The sequence below is a fragment of the Gymnoscopelus microlampas genome (genome assembly GCF_963454915.1).
Source record: "Gymnoscopelus microlampas genome assembly, chromosome: 1".
NCBI lineage: Eukaryota > Metazoa > Chordata > Actinopteri > Myctophiformes > Myctophidae > Gymnoscopelus > Gymnoscopelus microlampas.
The window spans coordinates 10,999,125-11,013,885 of record NC_139962.1 but is presented as its reverse complement, the minus strand read 5'-3'; the positions used below and the strand labels follow the sequence as shown (position 1 = coordinate 11,013,885).

General features: G+C 41.1%; 1 protein-coding gene across 1 annotated transcript in view; it reads left to right on the top strand.

Moving 5' to 3' along the window:
* Positions 1 to 466: 466 nt before the first annotated feature.
* The window catches only part of pnoca (prepronociceptin a), a 20,515-nt gene continuing 6,220 nt past the window's right edge, over positions 467 to 14,761 (top strand). Inside the window, exon 1 of the mRNA XM_084058249.1 lies at positions 467 to 683. The gene's annotated coding sequence lies outside the window, so the exon portion shown is untranslated. The remainder of the gene's footprint in view (positions 684 to 14,761) is intronic.

Genomic DNA, 14,761 nt, shown 5'->3' with positions numbered 1-14,761 from the left:
TCCCACCGTACAGTTCTCTCTTTTGTCACCTTTTCTATCTCTCCCCTCCCTCTCCTGCTCATCTTCTCTCTCTCTCTCTCTCTCTCTCCTCCTCCATTCCTCTTTATCTTTCTCTATCCCTCCGTCCCACCTCCCACCCCCTCTCTATATTCCCTCTATCTCTCACTCACTTTTTCAATCTCTCTCCCTTACTCTGATTGCCATCCTCCCCTCTCTGCCTCCGCCCCATCATCACTCCCTCCCTCCCTCCCTCCCTCCCTGTGATGAAAGAGAGAGTTCTGAATGAGGTAAGAGCAGAGAGGAGGAGTGTGTGTGTATGGTGGGGGGGCAGAGGGAGGTGGGTTGTCCTCCTTATAAGTAGGAGCAAAGCTCTGGGCTTCCACGTAGATCAAGACACCACGTAAGATAGAGAGAGAGAGAGAGAAAGAGAGAGAGAGAGAGAAAGAGAGAGAGAGAGTGAGAGAGAGAGAGAGGGAGGCAAGGACACGTATACTTGCTCATAGGCTCAGAAACCTGCGCCCGCACATACAAACACACACACACACACACACACACACACACACACACACACACACACACACACATACAGTACACACACAAACACACAGGGTGAGGCAAGGACTGCACACCCTCTACCCACTTCAGGGATTCCTACTCCCGACAAGCACCTTTCACCAACGCAGGTAAGGCCAAAGTGATGCTTGGTGGGCTTGTGTGTGTGTGTGTGTGTGTGTGTGTGTGTGTGTGTGTGTGTGTGTGTGTGTGTGTGTGTGTGTGTGTGGGGGGGGGGGGGGCTTTGCTGCTACCAGTTTGACCCCTGACATGTGTGAATGGAATGCAATGGTTTTGTATGTTGTTGTTTTTTCTCAGGTCGGTATGGCCCTTGCAAAAATGGAATGTACCTCTGAGTGGTTTTGCAGTGAGATTTGTTCAGACTGATCATTTGGGATCGGATGGATCGATGGATAACTGAAAAAGTTCCTATATATTGGGTGCTTGAAATGGTTCAATATAAAACCTTGACCAGAGAGTGTAGTATGAGTCAGAAGTATCCTGATGGGAGCTATGGAAAAAAAATTGAACGGGAAAACTCAAAAGGGGATAGAAGACAGAAAGACAACATAAAATTGAATACAAGTTTTGTTTTCAGATTTGTTATTCACATTTGTGCTATTTGCATTGCTTTTTTGAAGTTGGCAATCAGCCAACTTCAATGTCATTTAAATAAATAATATCAGCATGAGCAAGAAGGCAAATATAATAAGGAAAGAAAATTAAAAAAGGAAAGAAATCAGTACTCAACACAATACAAAACTATTAAACTACTCGTGTGTCATTAATGGTACGTTATCTTCAATGATACTATTTATGGAAAGTTAATATGTAGACTGGTTGCAGTCTGAGTCATCCTGAACTCTAATTGTCTAGTTAAACAGAAAGACCTCTGGGGATTTGCCGCACTGTACTGACTAAGCGCTCTATACACAAACAGCTCTCCATCCCTACCCCGAACCCTCTTGTAGGGGCTTGCAGTCCTACAACAGAGGTCTGTACAGAACTGAAAAAAGGTTTTGAAACTCACTTTGGCCCCCTTTTTATACAATTCATTATAAAACAGTGTGAAATATGATTGTCTACTCTGGACAGATGTCCTAACTGTGATGTTATTTGCAATAATCATAGCTGAAATATTTTACACCAAAAATATCAACAGACTCTTTTTAACAGAGCTATCTATGTACATACTGAGTGTTGTTATTTCACTAATTAATTTAATTTAACATTCTCAGAGTTAAATGAAAACTATTTTACTTTGTAGGGCTCTTAATGTTTGCTGAATTACTACTGTACTGTATGTCGTTACCAATCACCGCTAATTAAACCCAGCTGCACAGTGAATGTGTGGCGTCAGAGACTTCTAACAAAATTTGGGACAGATTTAAAATGATCACATTTGATTATTCAGCCTTTTAATTAGTTAAACAAGAGAAGGAAGAATACGATTGACCGGTAGCATTGTGCTTGTAACCAAATCACGCCATGTTGTTAGTGAATCTACATTAACTTACTCTTCCATATGAAACCTTTTTAAGGATGAACCCGAGAACCTTTTTTTCCCATTCCATACAGAACCTTTTGTTTTGAAAGAGAGGACTGTAGTTGCTCAACCAGAACAAGACACATAAGTCTCTGATCATTCTAATTAGAAGGCCATTGATTTTGTGTTCTATAGAATCAATGAAGAGCAGAGACCTGGCTATTATTTTCTATAAATACCTCGCCACAAGGTTAAAGACTTGTCTAAGCTATGTTAAAAGCATTTGGAAGACAGGAGACAAGTAGCACATTAAGCAGCTGTGGTCTTTTTGTGGATACAGTCCACAATAAACGCTTTGACTAAAAAGTCTTCTTCAGAATGATTATGAAGAAGACCTTTTAGTCAAAACGTTAATCAATAAAGCTTTGACTAGGAGCTCTGTAAGCCTTAGTACGTAGATTTCAATTTTTTGATTTAGCTGGTCCTCCAGTGGATGTGCCAGTTCTATTTTCTTTCAAGCCATCATGAGTAAAATATTCACCTTAGAGCCCTTCGCTCTCCTTAGGTCCACTAGCCTTTTTCTGAATGAAATTGTAAGAAGCCGTGTGTGTGTGTGTGTGTGTGTGTGTGTGTGTGTGTGTGTGTGTGCGTGTGTGCACGTGGGTGTGTGCACGAGCGTGCGCTGCGTTTGTGTGTATGTGTGTGAGTATGTGTGTACGTGTGCCTCTGTGTGTATATGTAAGTATTTTATCATGTTGGAGGTAATTTGGGTGAGTGCAGGTCAGTTAATCAGAATGGGCCCTCTCCCCAGGTCTCTTCTCAACAGAGGATTATTTTTAGTTCTGATGTGGAGAGAGGCTCTCCCCTGAATATAACTGAGTCAATATATTGACTGTAATTTGTTAAGTTTTCTTCTTTTCTTTTTTTCTAAGGAGTGCCTCGCCAACCGATTTCACTCATGACGAAATACCGCAAGTCAGAGTAGGAGAGATGTACTAAAGCTGAGAGGGAGAGACAGATAATAGGGAAGCTGAGAGGGAGAGAGTGTAGGAGGAGAGACAGACAGACAGACAGACAGAGGTGGTGTGGACAGGGGACACATGAGGCCATACAGAAAGGTTTTTATGTAAGAAATCCAGTTGGTTTTTATTATATGAAAATGAATACATTGCAAATTCGAGTTAAACCTCTTAAACCTTTAGTCAAACGGATCTGAGTTACAACTCTACTTGGAGTACTTTTTTCCTTCTACAACAAATCTCTTTGTGAGCTTGTAGATCTGCTACTTTTAGCAAATGTTCCCTAAGGAATTGGGATGCTGGGGTTCAGGTGGTTAACTGCCAAATTATGTTAAGGTAATTAATGAAATTAAGAGGTCATAAACCGTATAGACCGTCGTAACATAAACCATATGGTTTATGTTACTGTATATAAAACAACTATGAAAACAACCTCATTCATTCTAAATCTTCTGTCGTGTATCGGCATCAAATGTCCAACTCTGTGTCGTGCAGCCATGCCCTCGTCTCGGGCTCCCACTAGGAAGAGGCCCTCCTCTGAAGGTGGTCTACACACATGTGTTGAGTACTGTATGTGGTCGGCAGTCTGCTCAAGCTCCATTTGAAGCAGCCGACCCCAGTATGCAGGCGGTTCAGCAGGGTCCATTGCCGGCCGGCGTGGTAGATCTTCTCCCTCAACACCGTCTCCCTGGTCCCAGATGTATAGTAGTGGTGCTAAATGTCTGCAAGGAACACTGGCTGTCTACCTGTTTGCTCCCCTTCATGACAGAGATGTATTTAGCTGCAGGTGACAGTAATGAGGCATCATTGCATTGAGCATTGCATTGAGCATCCAGCTCAATGCAAAGTCAACATCTAAAGACCACGTGCTGTGCTTTTTACGGGGAATCCATCCCCATAAAAAGCACAGCACGTGGTCTTTAGATGTTGACTTTATGGCTTATCTGTGACGGCTTATGGCTTTACAGTACACCTTCACTTTTTTTTTTTAAGAAAAGAAAGAAACACAGTAGGGTGTCTGGGTTGCTCAGCCTCTCAGTAGCTCACATGTAAGATGCAGACATGATGCGTAGTTCACATCTGAATCATCTCAATCAGTTTGTATCATCTTTCTGCCCTCTCTTCTCTTTCTATCTCCCCTGTCTGCCTTCCAAATTTTGCGTTAGCCCTGGGTAGGCAAACCGGCCTGGGCCTGGTGGGGATCTGAGCTCCGAGGTGCACACTTGAATTATTACTGTAGGGCTGTGAATCTTCTGCCATCTCACGATTCGATTAGATTCCGATTCTTGGGGTCAAGATTCAGATTTTTTTACGATTCAAAACGATTCTCGATTCAAAACATAGGATTTCAGGATCTACTCCAGTCTGCTGGCATGAGAGCAGAGTACATTTACATAGCTTTTATAATTGTAAAGGTTTTATCAACTAAACACACAAAGGTAAATCCAAGGTCCCAAATAAATAAATACAATGGATCGTCCAACAGTAGAATCGCGATTTGTATTCCTCTCTCTCTCTCTCTCTCTCTCTCTCTCTCTCTCTCTCTCTCTCTCTCTCTCTCTCTCTCTCTCTCTCTCTCTCTCTCTCTCTCTCTCTCTCTCTCTCTCTCTCTCTCTCTCTCTCTCTCTCTCTCTCTCTCTCTCTCTCTCTCTCTCTCTCTCTCTCTCTCTCTCTCTCTCTCTCTCTCTCTCTCTGGCCTATTCGGAAAATCTTGCAGCACCATCTGCATTTAGGCTATCTAGTCACCAGAACTTCCCTTGTCCTGCTGAAGTTCTGTGTAAGCAATTGCTCCGATCGAGTGATGTCACATTTACAAAAAGAACGAATGATCTAATTAGCTACATGGAAAAACCTTTGTCACCCCAGGTAACCTTCTCAATGGAGCGGATGAATGGAGGAGGCAGATGGAGTCCAAGAAGCCGTCAACATTCTCACCTGGATTCCTGCTCCTGTTAGCAACCCAGCACTCTGTACATCAGAGGTTAAAGGGTCAATGTTCCCTGGGGTGTACAGAGTTAGCGGGTGTCTTCTAGGAGAGAAGATAAGACGCGTGCTAATCCCATGGGGACAATGGTCACGATGCACTAGGGTCTGCATCTTTTTGTGGGTTTAGGATTAAAAAGAAAACAAAAATGCCCATCTTTATCTCTCTCTCTTCCTGGTAGCTGGGTTGTATACAGTACCTTCCACCTGTTTTCTCGTCAAACCATGCATTGACGTCATCCATAATTACATGAATTGTAATGATGGGTTGCGATTCTTTCAAAGTCATGAGCGAAGGAGGGACATTTTGTGTGTGTCACATGACGACTGCAAAATGTACTTGACTACTTAAGTACATATTTTGAGTATTTGTACTTTACTTGAGTATTAGATTGTTGTAATACTTATTACTTTTACTGAAGTACATTTCTAGGAAGGCTGTGAAGTACTAGTTACTTTTAGGTTGGCTGTTATTTAGTTTTTGTTTTTACAGCTTGTCAAAGCTGTCAATAAACAGACCCCAACTAGTCGTCACTTTCTCGTTACTTTCTCCCTTTTCTCCCTATTCGCTAAATGCCAGCCAATGAGAAGAATCATGCTGAAAACGATTATTCTGGTCAGGTAGTTAAAAATGGAATAAAAGATGATATGATTGTGCTTGTGTCAATCAAGCGATTAGGCAAGTAGATAGGTAGGTAGGTAGGTAGGCAGGCCAGTCGTTCGGTAGGTCTGTGGGTATATGTATGGATGTATGGATGTATGGATGTATGGACGTATGAGTGAATGGATGGATGGATGGATGGATGGATGGATGGAGTATAAAGGTGCCAACAAACCACAGAGCCATAACAGTGGGTGTGCACATAGACATACACCAAAATACTCGAGTGATTTCAGTGGTTAAACTTCCATAGGATTTGCACGCTTGATGGAGCTTCATACACTTTAATCCATTTCATTTATCTTGGTTGCTCTGTGATATTTCTAAAGGTTTTTTGCCTTATCTAAATTTGCCTGTGGGCAAAGACTTTCTGATGTCTTTATTGGTGAAACAAATAAAAATGGCTTCAGTTATGGGCTGTCAAATCAATATAATACCAATTAATTGCTACATCTTATCTTCTGTAACACAGACACAGTTTATATATATATACATATTTGATTGTACTTTTCATTTCTTTGAACATGACGCAACTCCACATATGAGCCAAGCTAGATTTTCCAGTATTTCATGTTTCTTCAAAACATACTTTCTGCTACTGCTCCAACACATTTTGTCCAAAACTCACACAAATCGGTACACTTTATCTCTGTAGTCATGTGATCAAGGTATATCAGTCGGATTCTGCAGATTCCATTTCAGTTGACTATGACTGCCTTCCAAATTTTGCAGGCCCTGGGTAGACAACCCGGCCTGGCGGGGAGCGCACTTTTCTAGTTTATGCTATAACTTTGCAACATAAATCAAGTCATTACTATGCATGCATGTCTAGTCTACTGCCTGGCCCTATTCAGGACACATTATTGTGCATTATTCCACTACCATGACCACTTACCAACAAAAAATAGTTTATATTTTTGACTTTCATATTTGTGTGGGAAAAAAACAGTATAGAAAAGCTGTGTTATCTTGGTAACCACTTTCTAATTTGTTTTGTTTATTACTGTAATGTTTGCATGCAGTTTAATCAGCATTTATTTTAGAGTGGTGTTCAACCTGTTGACTGGAGCTATGTTTCAGGTGTCGCGATGCCTGATATTATCGGGCACCTGAAAGCCAGTAAGAAACCTGTATTTTCTGTGGCCATGGTATTAATAAAGTCACTACAGCGCATGGCCAGAGGAACAGCCATGATTGGTCAATGAGCCATGTGTCGCCAGTGCCAATGGTTCCTCAAGCTCAATTTAGCTGCAGTATGTGAGGCTGACAGGAAGTCAGGCTGCCCAGGGGACTCCCTCAGCGACAGAGCGAGTACAACCGCGTGACTCAGAGTGACTGTACAGCAGGAGACATTTAACGGGGAAATGGAGCGAAAGAAGAAAAATAAATTGGACAAAAGCCCTCTTTTCCCCCTCCATTATTTTTATGTCAGCTTTAAATTACACTGAGTGACATTAGATGATGATGTATGGTCACATTCCTCTGAACATACTGCACGATGTGCAATTCATATAGGTCAGATAATGGCAGATATAATTAGACCTACTGGATTCCTTACTCGCCTCAAAAAGTAACCTGCATTTGTTTTCATTTTCACATTTTCAGATGGATTGGAAGACTTGAAAGTGTACTTTGTTTTCAAATTTAACATCACAAGCTTGATTCACTCAATACAGGGAAAATGGTTGTAGCAATACAGAGCCATACAGAAAACATTACCACAGTGTAGACTAATACAGTTTAATAGCTCAGATTCTGAGCTATTAAACTGTATTAGTCTACACTGTATTAGTCTACACTGTTGACTGGCCATTTGGCATACCGGGCATATGACCTGTGGGCCGTTGGGCCACCTGAAAATAAATGTTGCTCCCGTTTTAGGATTATTACGGTCATTTCCGGGTCGCGCGGCCCAATTATTAGTTACGTTAGTGTTTGGGCTGGGATGCTTTTGCTCTTTTTTCCCTCTACACCTATAACTCTTTGTCAAAAATAGCCGATCTACAAGCCCACAACGCCTCGCAGCGCGAGGAGTTGTGGGCTTGTAGATCTGCTATTTTTGGCTAAAGTTCTCATCAGAAAAGGAATGCTAGGTTTCGAGTGGTTATGGTAAAAAGAAAAATGATTTCACATAAAGATTTGGCGGACCCCCTGTAGTAACTCTGAGGACCCCTAGGGGTCCCGGACCCCCTGTTGAAGACCCCTGCTGTAAACTGAAATGTATTTATTTTTTCAAAAGGGCACTTCTGGTCAAGAGGCAAAGGGCAGGTACTCGAGCACCACCTAGAGTCTATCTGTGCACGTCCCTGCACCTGAGGTGAAAGAGGTGTTGCTGTGCCCTTTTTCACCATGTGGCTGGTGGTGTGCTCATCTCAGGAGAGGTCATGATGTGTGAACACAAGGAACTTGAAGTTGCTCCACTCTCTCCACAGCAGAATTACTCTGATAGTACATTCTGGTGGCTGACAATGCGAAAATAGCCAATATCGTGATTACTATTTCGAATTTAACATAAGCTTTTATAAAATAAAGGGGGGAAAGCCACATCGAATGCAGAACACCGCTTCTCTGACCAATCATGCATGAATAATCCGGCTTTAAGTCATGCTCCAGTTTTGGAACAATTTATTTCACATTTCCAGTCCTCGATGAATTAAAAAAACAGTGTGGTAGAAAGCTACTGAAGAGAATAATGGATAGATATAAGTGGTAATAGTGTGAAAGTAGCTGAGGACTGCTTGGAGTGAGTTTTGTGTCACGAGTGAAATGCTTGTTGCATGCGTGGACAACATGTCATTGAACCTACAGTATGTAATCAGGGTTTATAATTCTGTGTATGGCATAAGTTAATCTCTCAAGAACAGATTCAGGTCGCTGTTTTTCATTTTCTGTGGGGTCTGGCTACGCGAGACTAGGCATAAGTAGACAGACATCAAGAGACTTTGGTATGTTTTACAAGTATAATAAATCTTGGATTGACTAGAATAATAATGGTGATAAGAGCTTTAGCTTTAGATGGTTATCGACAAGGCCAATTCCTTTTCTTTGTCCTTTGAAATGATCTCTCATTCATACTTTAACCAAATGAATGTTAATGTCCCTATACTGAGCATATCATAATTGGCAAACATGCAGCGAAAGTAAGGGCACACATTCGGCGAAAATATCCGAGCTACAAGCTCACAACACGTTGCAATGCATTGTGAGTTTCAGAGCTTGTAGATTGGCTGTTTTAAGAGATTTGGTGTGACGGGACAAAAGGAGGCTTAGTGGCATTTCCAGTGCCTACATTGCCATTCAAATAAAATGTTGTCCTCTTAGTTTTGAGGAGCCCCACACATGCCGTAAATGTTGACAAGTATAGACCCCTGACCAAAAGAATTCATGCAATAGCTCATTTTCACCCAGTCACGATATGAATAAAAATGAGGGATTGATTGATTAATGAAGATGGTTCTCCAATCAATCAGGTTTCATTCATGAAATGTAGTGCTATGCTAACTGTATGCATAACAGCAAATGAAACATGCTGCACAAAATGATGCCTTGTTCTTTTCAGGCTTTAAGCAGGGAGTTATTTTCCTAAAGCAGCTGTTTTCAAAAACATTCGTATCTTTATCTGGAGTTGAACTCACTTTTCAACAAAAGAAGCTTTTCCTTTTCCCTTTCCATCACAAAGAAGTCTTTGATTATAAATCTAACTTGACTCTGTCTCACATCTTCATCTGAGCTGCCTCAGCACATCAGTGGGGCTTTTAATGACTTAATTAACCGGTTTATTTAGTGGTTCATCACTTAATTAAGCACAGTAATTGGGTCATCCAGGACCTCTGGAGAGAACCTGACAGACATCATGATGGGTGGAGGGGGATCTATGAGTGATGCTTTCACAGATGTTAACTGTCAGTTAATTTAGCATACAGTTAACTTAGGCTTGACCAAGGTCCCTATACTTTTCTTGAATAAGCAGAACTAGTGCAAGAATAGTTGTTGGTGGTGTTGAGGGAATTCCGTTTCCTCCTCACACTCCAGTGTTTACATTCTCCAGGGAAACACCAAGGAGTGATGATCCACAAACAAGGGGACATTATAATATGGCTTTATCTGAGAGAATATAGTTATCCAATAAATAGCCCAAACTTGTAGACACAATCATGTATTGTCTTTCCTGTTGACATAATCAACAGACCAATCGGAATATGATATCATATCATTATTCTTCCCTTTTGACAGAGGACTAAAGGACCTTTTTCAGGTTTTCTCTTTAGCAAGAAAGCAGGCCGGGACGAGGTTTGTTCCTCCAGGTCTTCTGCTGGTCCTGGAGATCCAGACTACAGTTCTTTTTTGTATAGCTAATTAAAGTAAATTGAATTTACACATTTTAAATAATTCTTCTTCAGTAATTGGCTTGAATGAAAATAAAGAAGAGTAGCTACTGCTGGTTTTAAGTGCATTGACCGTTTATATACATGGGCAATGGCCATGCTCTGTTTTACATTACATTTATTTATTTTATTTTTGTTTGTTTCTTTTATTTTTTCATTATTATGCATAACATGCATTGTGTGTCCTTTGAAATGTAAATACAAATGTTAGGCCTATATTATCATTATTCACTATATAGTTTAGAACAGCCTGTAAAAAGGTCTTGGTGACTGTATGCCAGAGTTAAGAAGACGTATTTAATGTCATACTTCACAGCTAAATCTGATTTCTCTCTCCATTCATCCTGTCTCTGTTAAGTCTCTAATGAGCTGCATTATCTCTTGCCACGATCTCTCTTAACTTAATAAAGCTGCTTTTATAAAAGCACTCAGACCGCAACAATGCTGCTCCTACAGTTTCCCTTCACTTCACCCTCATTCTGCTGAAACGTATAGGCCCACTCTTATTATTATAACTGCTTCCCATGCTGTTACAGACCACAGCATTAAATAAGAAAATCACTCAGGCTCTCAGTTAGGGATTACATGTGGCTGGTCTTTTGTTCGGTGGCCGGAGGTCTGGTAACGACGTGCCGGGAGAGAGAAGCAACCGTTGGCCATAGATATAAAAGTGCATTTATTTCTAAGGAAGAATCACGTTTGTGGTTTTAACAATCAAGTGCGTAAGCGCTTGCGTGCGTGTGTGTGCGACTGTGCGTGTGTGTGCATGCGTGTGCTGTATTCACAGAAAGGCAATACAAGTATTTCTTGTTAAGGTACCATACCTGGGACCTATTATAATTCTGTTCTTTATCAGAATACAGATACATACACACATAGGCTATAAGGGATTAGCTTTGTGAAAGAACTACCCAACATTAAATGATTAAGGAGGAGCCCTATAGTGTTGTTGTTTTTGGTCATATCAAACTGTCTGGTATATTATCTTAATTTGTAGAAGGCAAGACATACATTCTATTCATGCTTAAGATGCAGCTGATGAGCCTTTCCCCATGTTCCTACAGCCCCCACATTTCATAGAAAATGTAGACCAATCCTCTATCCCTCTCACCATGACTCTTACTCCCTAAAAGTGACGTCCAAAATTCTGACGTAAGGAGCGCCTACCGACATAAAGGTGGGCGTTTTGTCTCCCCCTCCGCTCCCTCTGGCCAGAACGTCAGCCAGCATTCCTGTCCGTTCGGTTCCGTGCTACAGTCAACTTGACATTCGTATCGTGCACGTTGCCTGTAGTACCCTTGGTACCCTTGGGCAGTATTTAGGAAAAAAAGTTTTCCTCGCCCCCTCCTTCTCCAAAAAAAAAAGACCCACGTAAGCAGGGTGTTTAGCATGGGGGCTGGAATAATTGACCATACAAACTGAATAAAGCTAGGAAAGTGAACAGCTGACCTTGAGTGTATACTGTAGTGGCAGTAACGTCTGCCCACGTAATGCTCTGGTCACCAGGCACCACCCCATGACGCAGAGACCAGGTTCCACTATTTGAAAGCTCCAATGACGTCATCAGAGGAACATTTGCATAGTTCAAAAGTGAGACATAGAATAAATAGACATATAGGGCCATTTATAAGCATAAAAGCATCTGTTGAGATTACAGTAGGTAATAAAAAGTGCAACATATAGCACATAGCACATACATTCAGATATTTTAGACAAGATTTGGACAACAGACCATTTAGTAGAATTGATATTATATCCTAATTCTGTGTTGGCACTTCAATTTCCCCTTAGGAATCATATCATTGTTGCCTTATCTTATTTCATGTTTAATTTGTCATTTGGAAGCCACTATAACATCATTTGAACACGACTTCTAAAAAAAGTGAAGTCATATATTGCTACTACTACTACCATGATCCAAAGCCATTTCCATGAAGAAATTCCGTAATGCAATGGAAACTGTTTTCCTTGTACAAATAAAGACCTGCTGAGAAACAGTAGGTAGATTATCCATTTACCTTAATCTGATGATGTACAAACAGTAAGTAAGTTATGTTGATGAATGTGCCTTCTGTGCTCATATCTACAAAAGGATACACAGTTACCATGCAGAGGGCACACACAGTAAAAAGCATTATCTTAGTTTGGCAATTCAAAAATAGCAGATATACAAGCTCTACGAACTTGTAGATCTGCTATTTTTGAAAAAACATGAAAATGTGTGCAAATCTTTGAATATTATATATTCTTTTAAAGCGAACATTTTTAACTCAAATCTTTGCTTCTAGGGGTCCCTGGAACAAAACATTTTGAGATGGGGGTCGGCGGCCAAATACATATAATTTTGGGGGTCCTTGACATGACAAAGTTTGAGCACCACTGATATAGAAACATACGTTTTTTTCAGAATACTATTGTGATTTAGAGGACATTTGTATAATCGGCTTCAGGTCTTAATGGGTTAACTCAGAGAGAGTACAAATGTTATGTGCACATTTGGCTACATTTGTGAGTTAAATGGATACATGAACACACTGAGGATTATACAGTGTACTCTGTAGAGATAGCCAGGGCAATAAAGACATCTTTACACAACACATTGTCACTCTCTCAACTCATCAAATACTGTCGCTAGGCCAACGCCCCCAGGTGTCACTGAACAACGCCACAGACACTCTCTAGCATCTCCATGTGGTATAGCCCATTCACGGCATCATATCTGCTATTATATGCCACATTCTTTCTAACTGTGTGAGAAACACATGTTTTATTTTTTACATACTATATGCCTTACTACACTAAATCTGTGTTCGAAGTTGTGGGTTGGCAGCTGAAAGAAATCTGTCAACGATGTTGTAGGGTAGGCTGTTGAAACAATGTCTGTGTTCGTCCACGTCCAGACGTGACAGGAGAAGCAGTGCCCATAGCTTCAGGAGGAGTGAAACTCATACAGGATACAGGAGTGAAATAGGAAGTGATGAAACAAAACAAAACTAGCAGACAATATTGGAACTTAAACACTATACAATCTTAGTCTGATTGGATGTAATTGGCAACCCACCAGTATTTTCTGTTTACTAACTATCAGAATATAGGGCTTTAACTTTTTAAGATAATTTTTTGTTTGTTTTAACCAAAGAAATATCATTTACCTTTAGCATTAAGAGTAATTAATGTGTCCAAGTGGCATGCTACTGCCCCATGCATTGTCTCTTAGGGGCTTAGGGTGGCAGGTGAGCTGTTAGCGGCGGGTGTTGGCGACACTAGGAGGCTCTGGGCACTGTGGGTTGCCTCCAGGCCTGGCTCCTCCTGCGTCTGACCAGAAGTGACCTCTGTGCGTTGTGTCGTCGTTGCCGCTGGGCAGCAAACATCTCATTCTGCCTTAAAGGATTTTTTAAACCCTCACAGGTTTTACAGCAGTCTGTAGCTTTGGGTTCTTCCTCACAGAAGAAGTGGTTTGAGCTGCCAACCCAAACCACCGCGTCGCCGAGCCCAAGCACTTCAATGGGTGTTAACGTAATGTGTTTTCTGCCCAGTAAGTGTGAAACTGACAGCAGTAAACACAGCAAAACTGTCCCCATCTGGCTATGCTTACTAGTTAGCCACAGACGCAGCCACAGCTCTGGTTAGCAGTGCTAGGCCATAGAGCTAAAAACTAGGGGACGGATGCCCCCGCCTCCACCTATTAATTTCAATGAAAGTTGCTCCCCCGAAAGTATATCCTTCTGGGATTGGCACCAACGTTGGGCCCTGAAAATCCACCGTCCACTCAAGTCCACCCAACATCTACCAACAAGGCAATTTTAATATGATAGGATGAACATCAAAATGTCTTTTATTTGTATCATCGCTTTCACTGTTGCTCACATCTAAAAGGCGTCTTCTCAAAGTTTGTTTTCTTATTTAATTATCATATTGAACCTTTATTTAAACAGGAGTTCAACATCACTTAGACACACCCAAAATGTTGTTAAACGTTCACTGGGAGCCTAATTCATCTTCAATATGTCATGAGGAGAAAATGACATTTTAGGTGGTTAAGTGACTGGAAGGAATTATAATTAAATCGCAATCACTAAGCAGTCCAAATTAATTTAAAATTTCAGGGACATAATGAAAAGTAATGTTTAATTTCTGTGCAATTAGCTTTAACCTTACCAACTCAGGATAAGGTAGATACCACAATGACAATCTATTCTCTCACCGAACCCAAGTATGTTTGTGTGAGTGAGGGATTGTGTATGTAGAAAGAGAATGTACCTTTGTGTGTGTGACTAGGAGCCTGTGGAGAAATGGTGCGTGTGTGTGCATGTGCGCATGCGCGCGCGTGCTATTTTGTGATTGTGTGTGCTTGGGTGGATGCATGTTTGTGTGTGAATGGGTGTTTATGTGTATACTATGCGTAAGTGCACGTGTAAGAATCGTGCTATGACACAAAGTGTCAGTGTGCCTGTTTCATGCTGCAGGCGATAATTCAGGCACCAATTAAGAGAACAAATGGGCTTGTTTAATGAGATGAAAACATTGCTTGTGTTTTTGACGTCATATTCCCAAGACCTCTATTCTATGCTCCAAGGTCAAATGATTTTCTTTTCAGTTTCTACCCATACGTCTCACTCTACTTTTTCTTCATGACTTTCTCTGTCTCTCTCACTCTAAAGACTTGTCTGTTGAC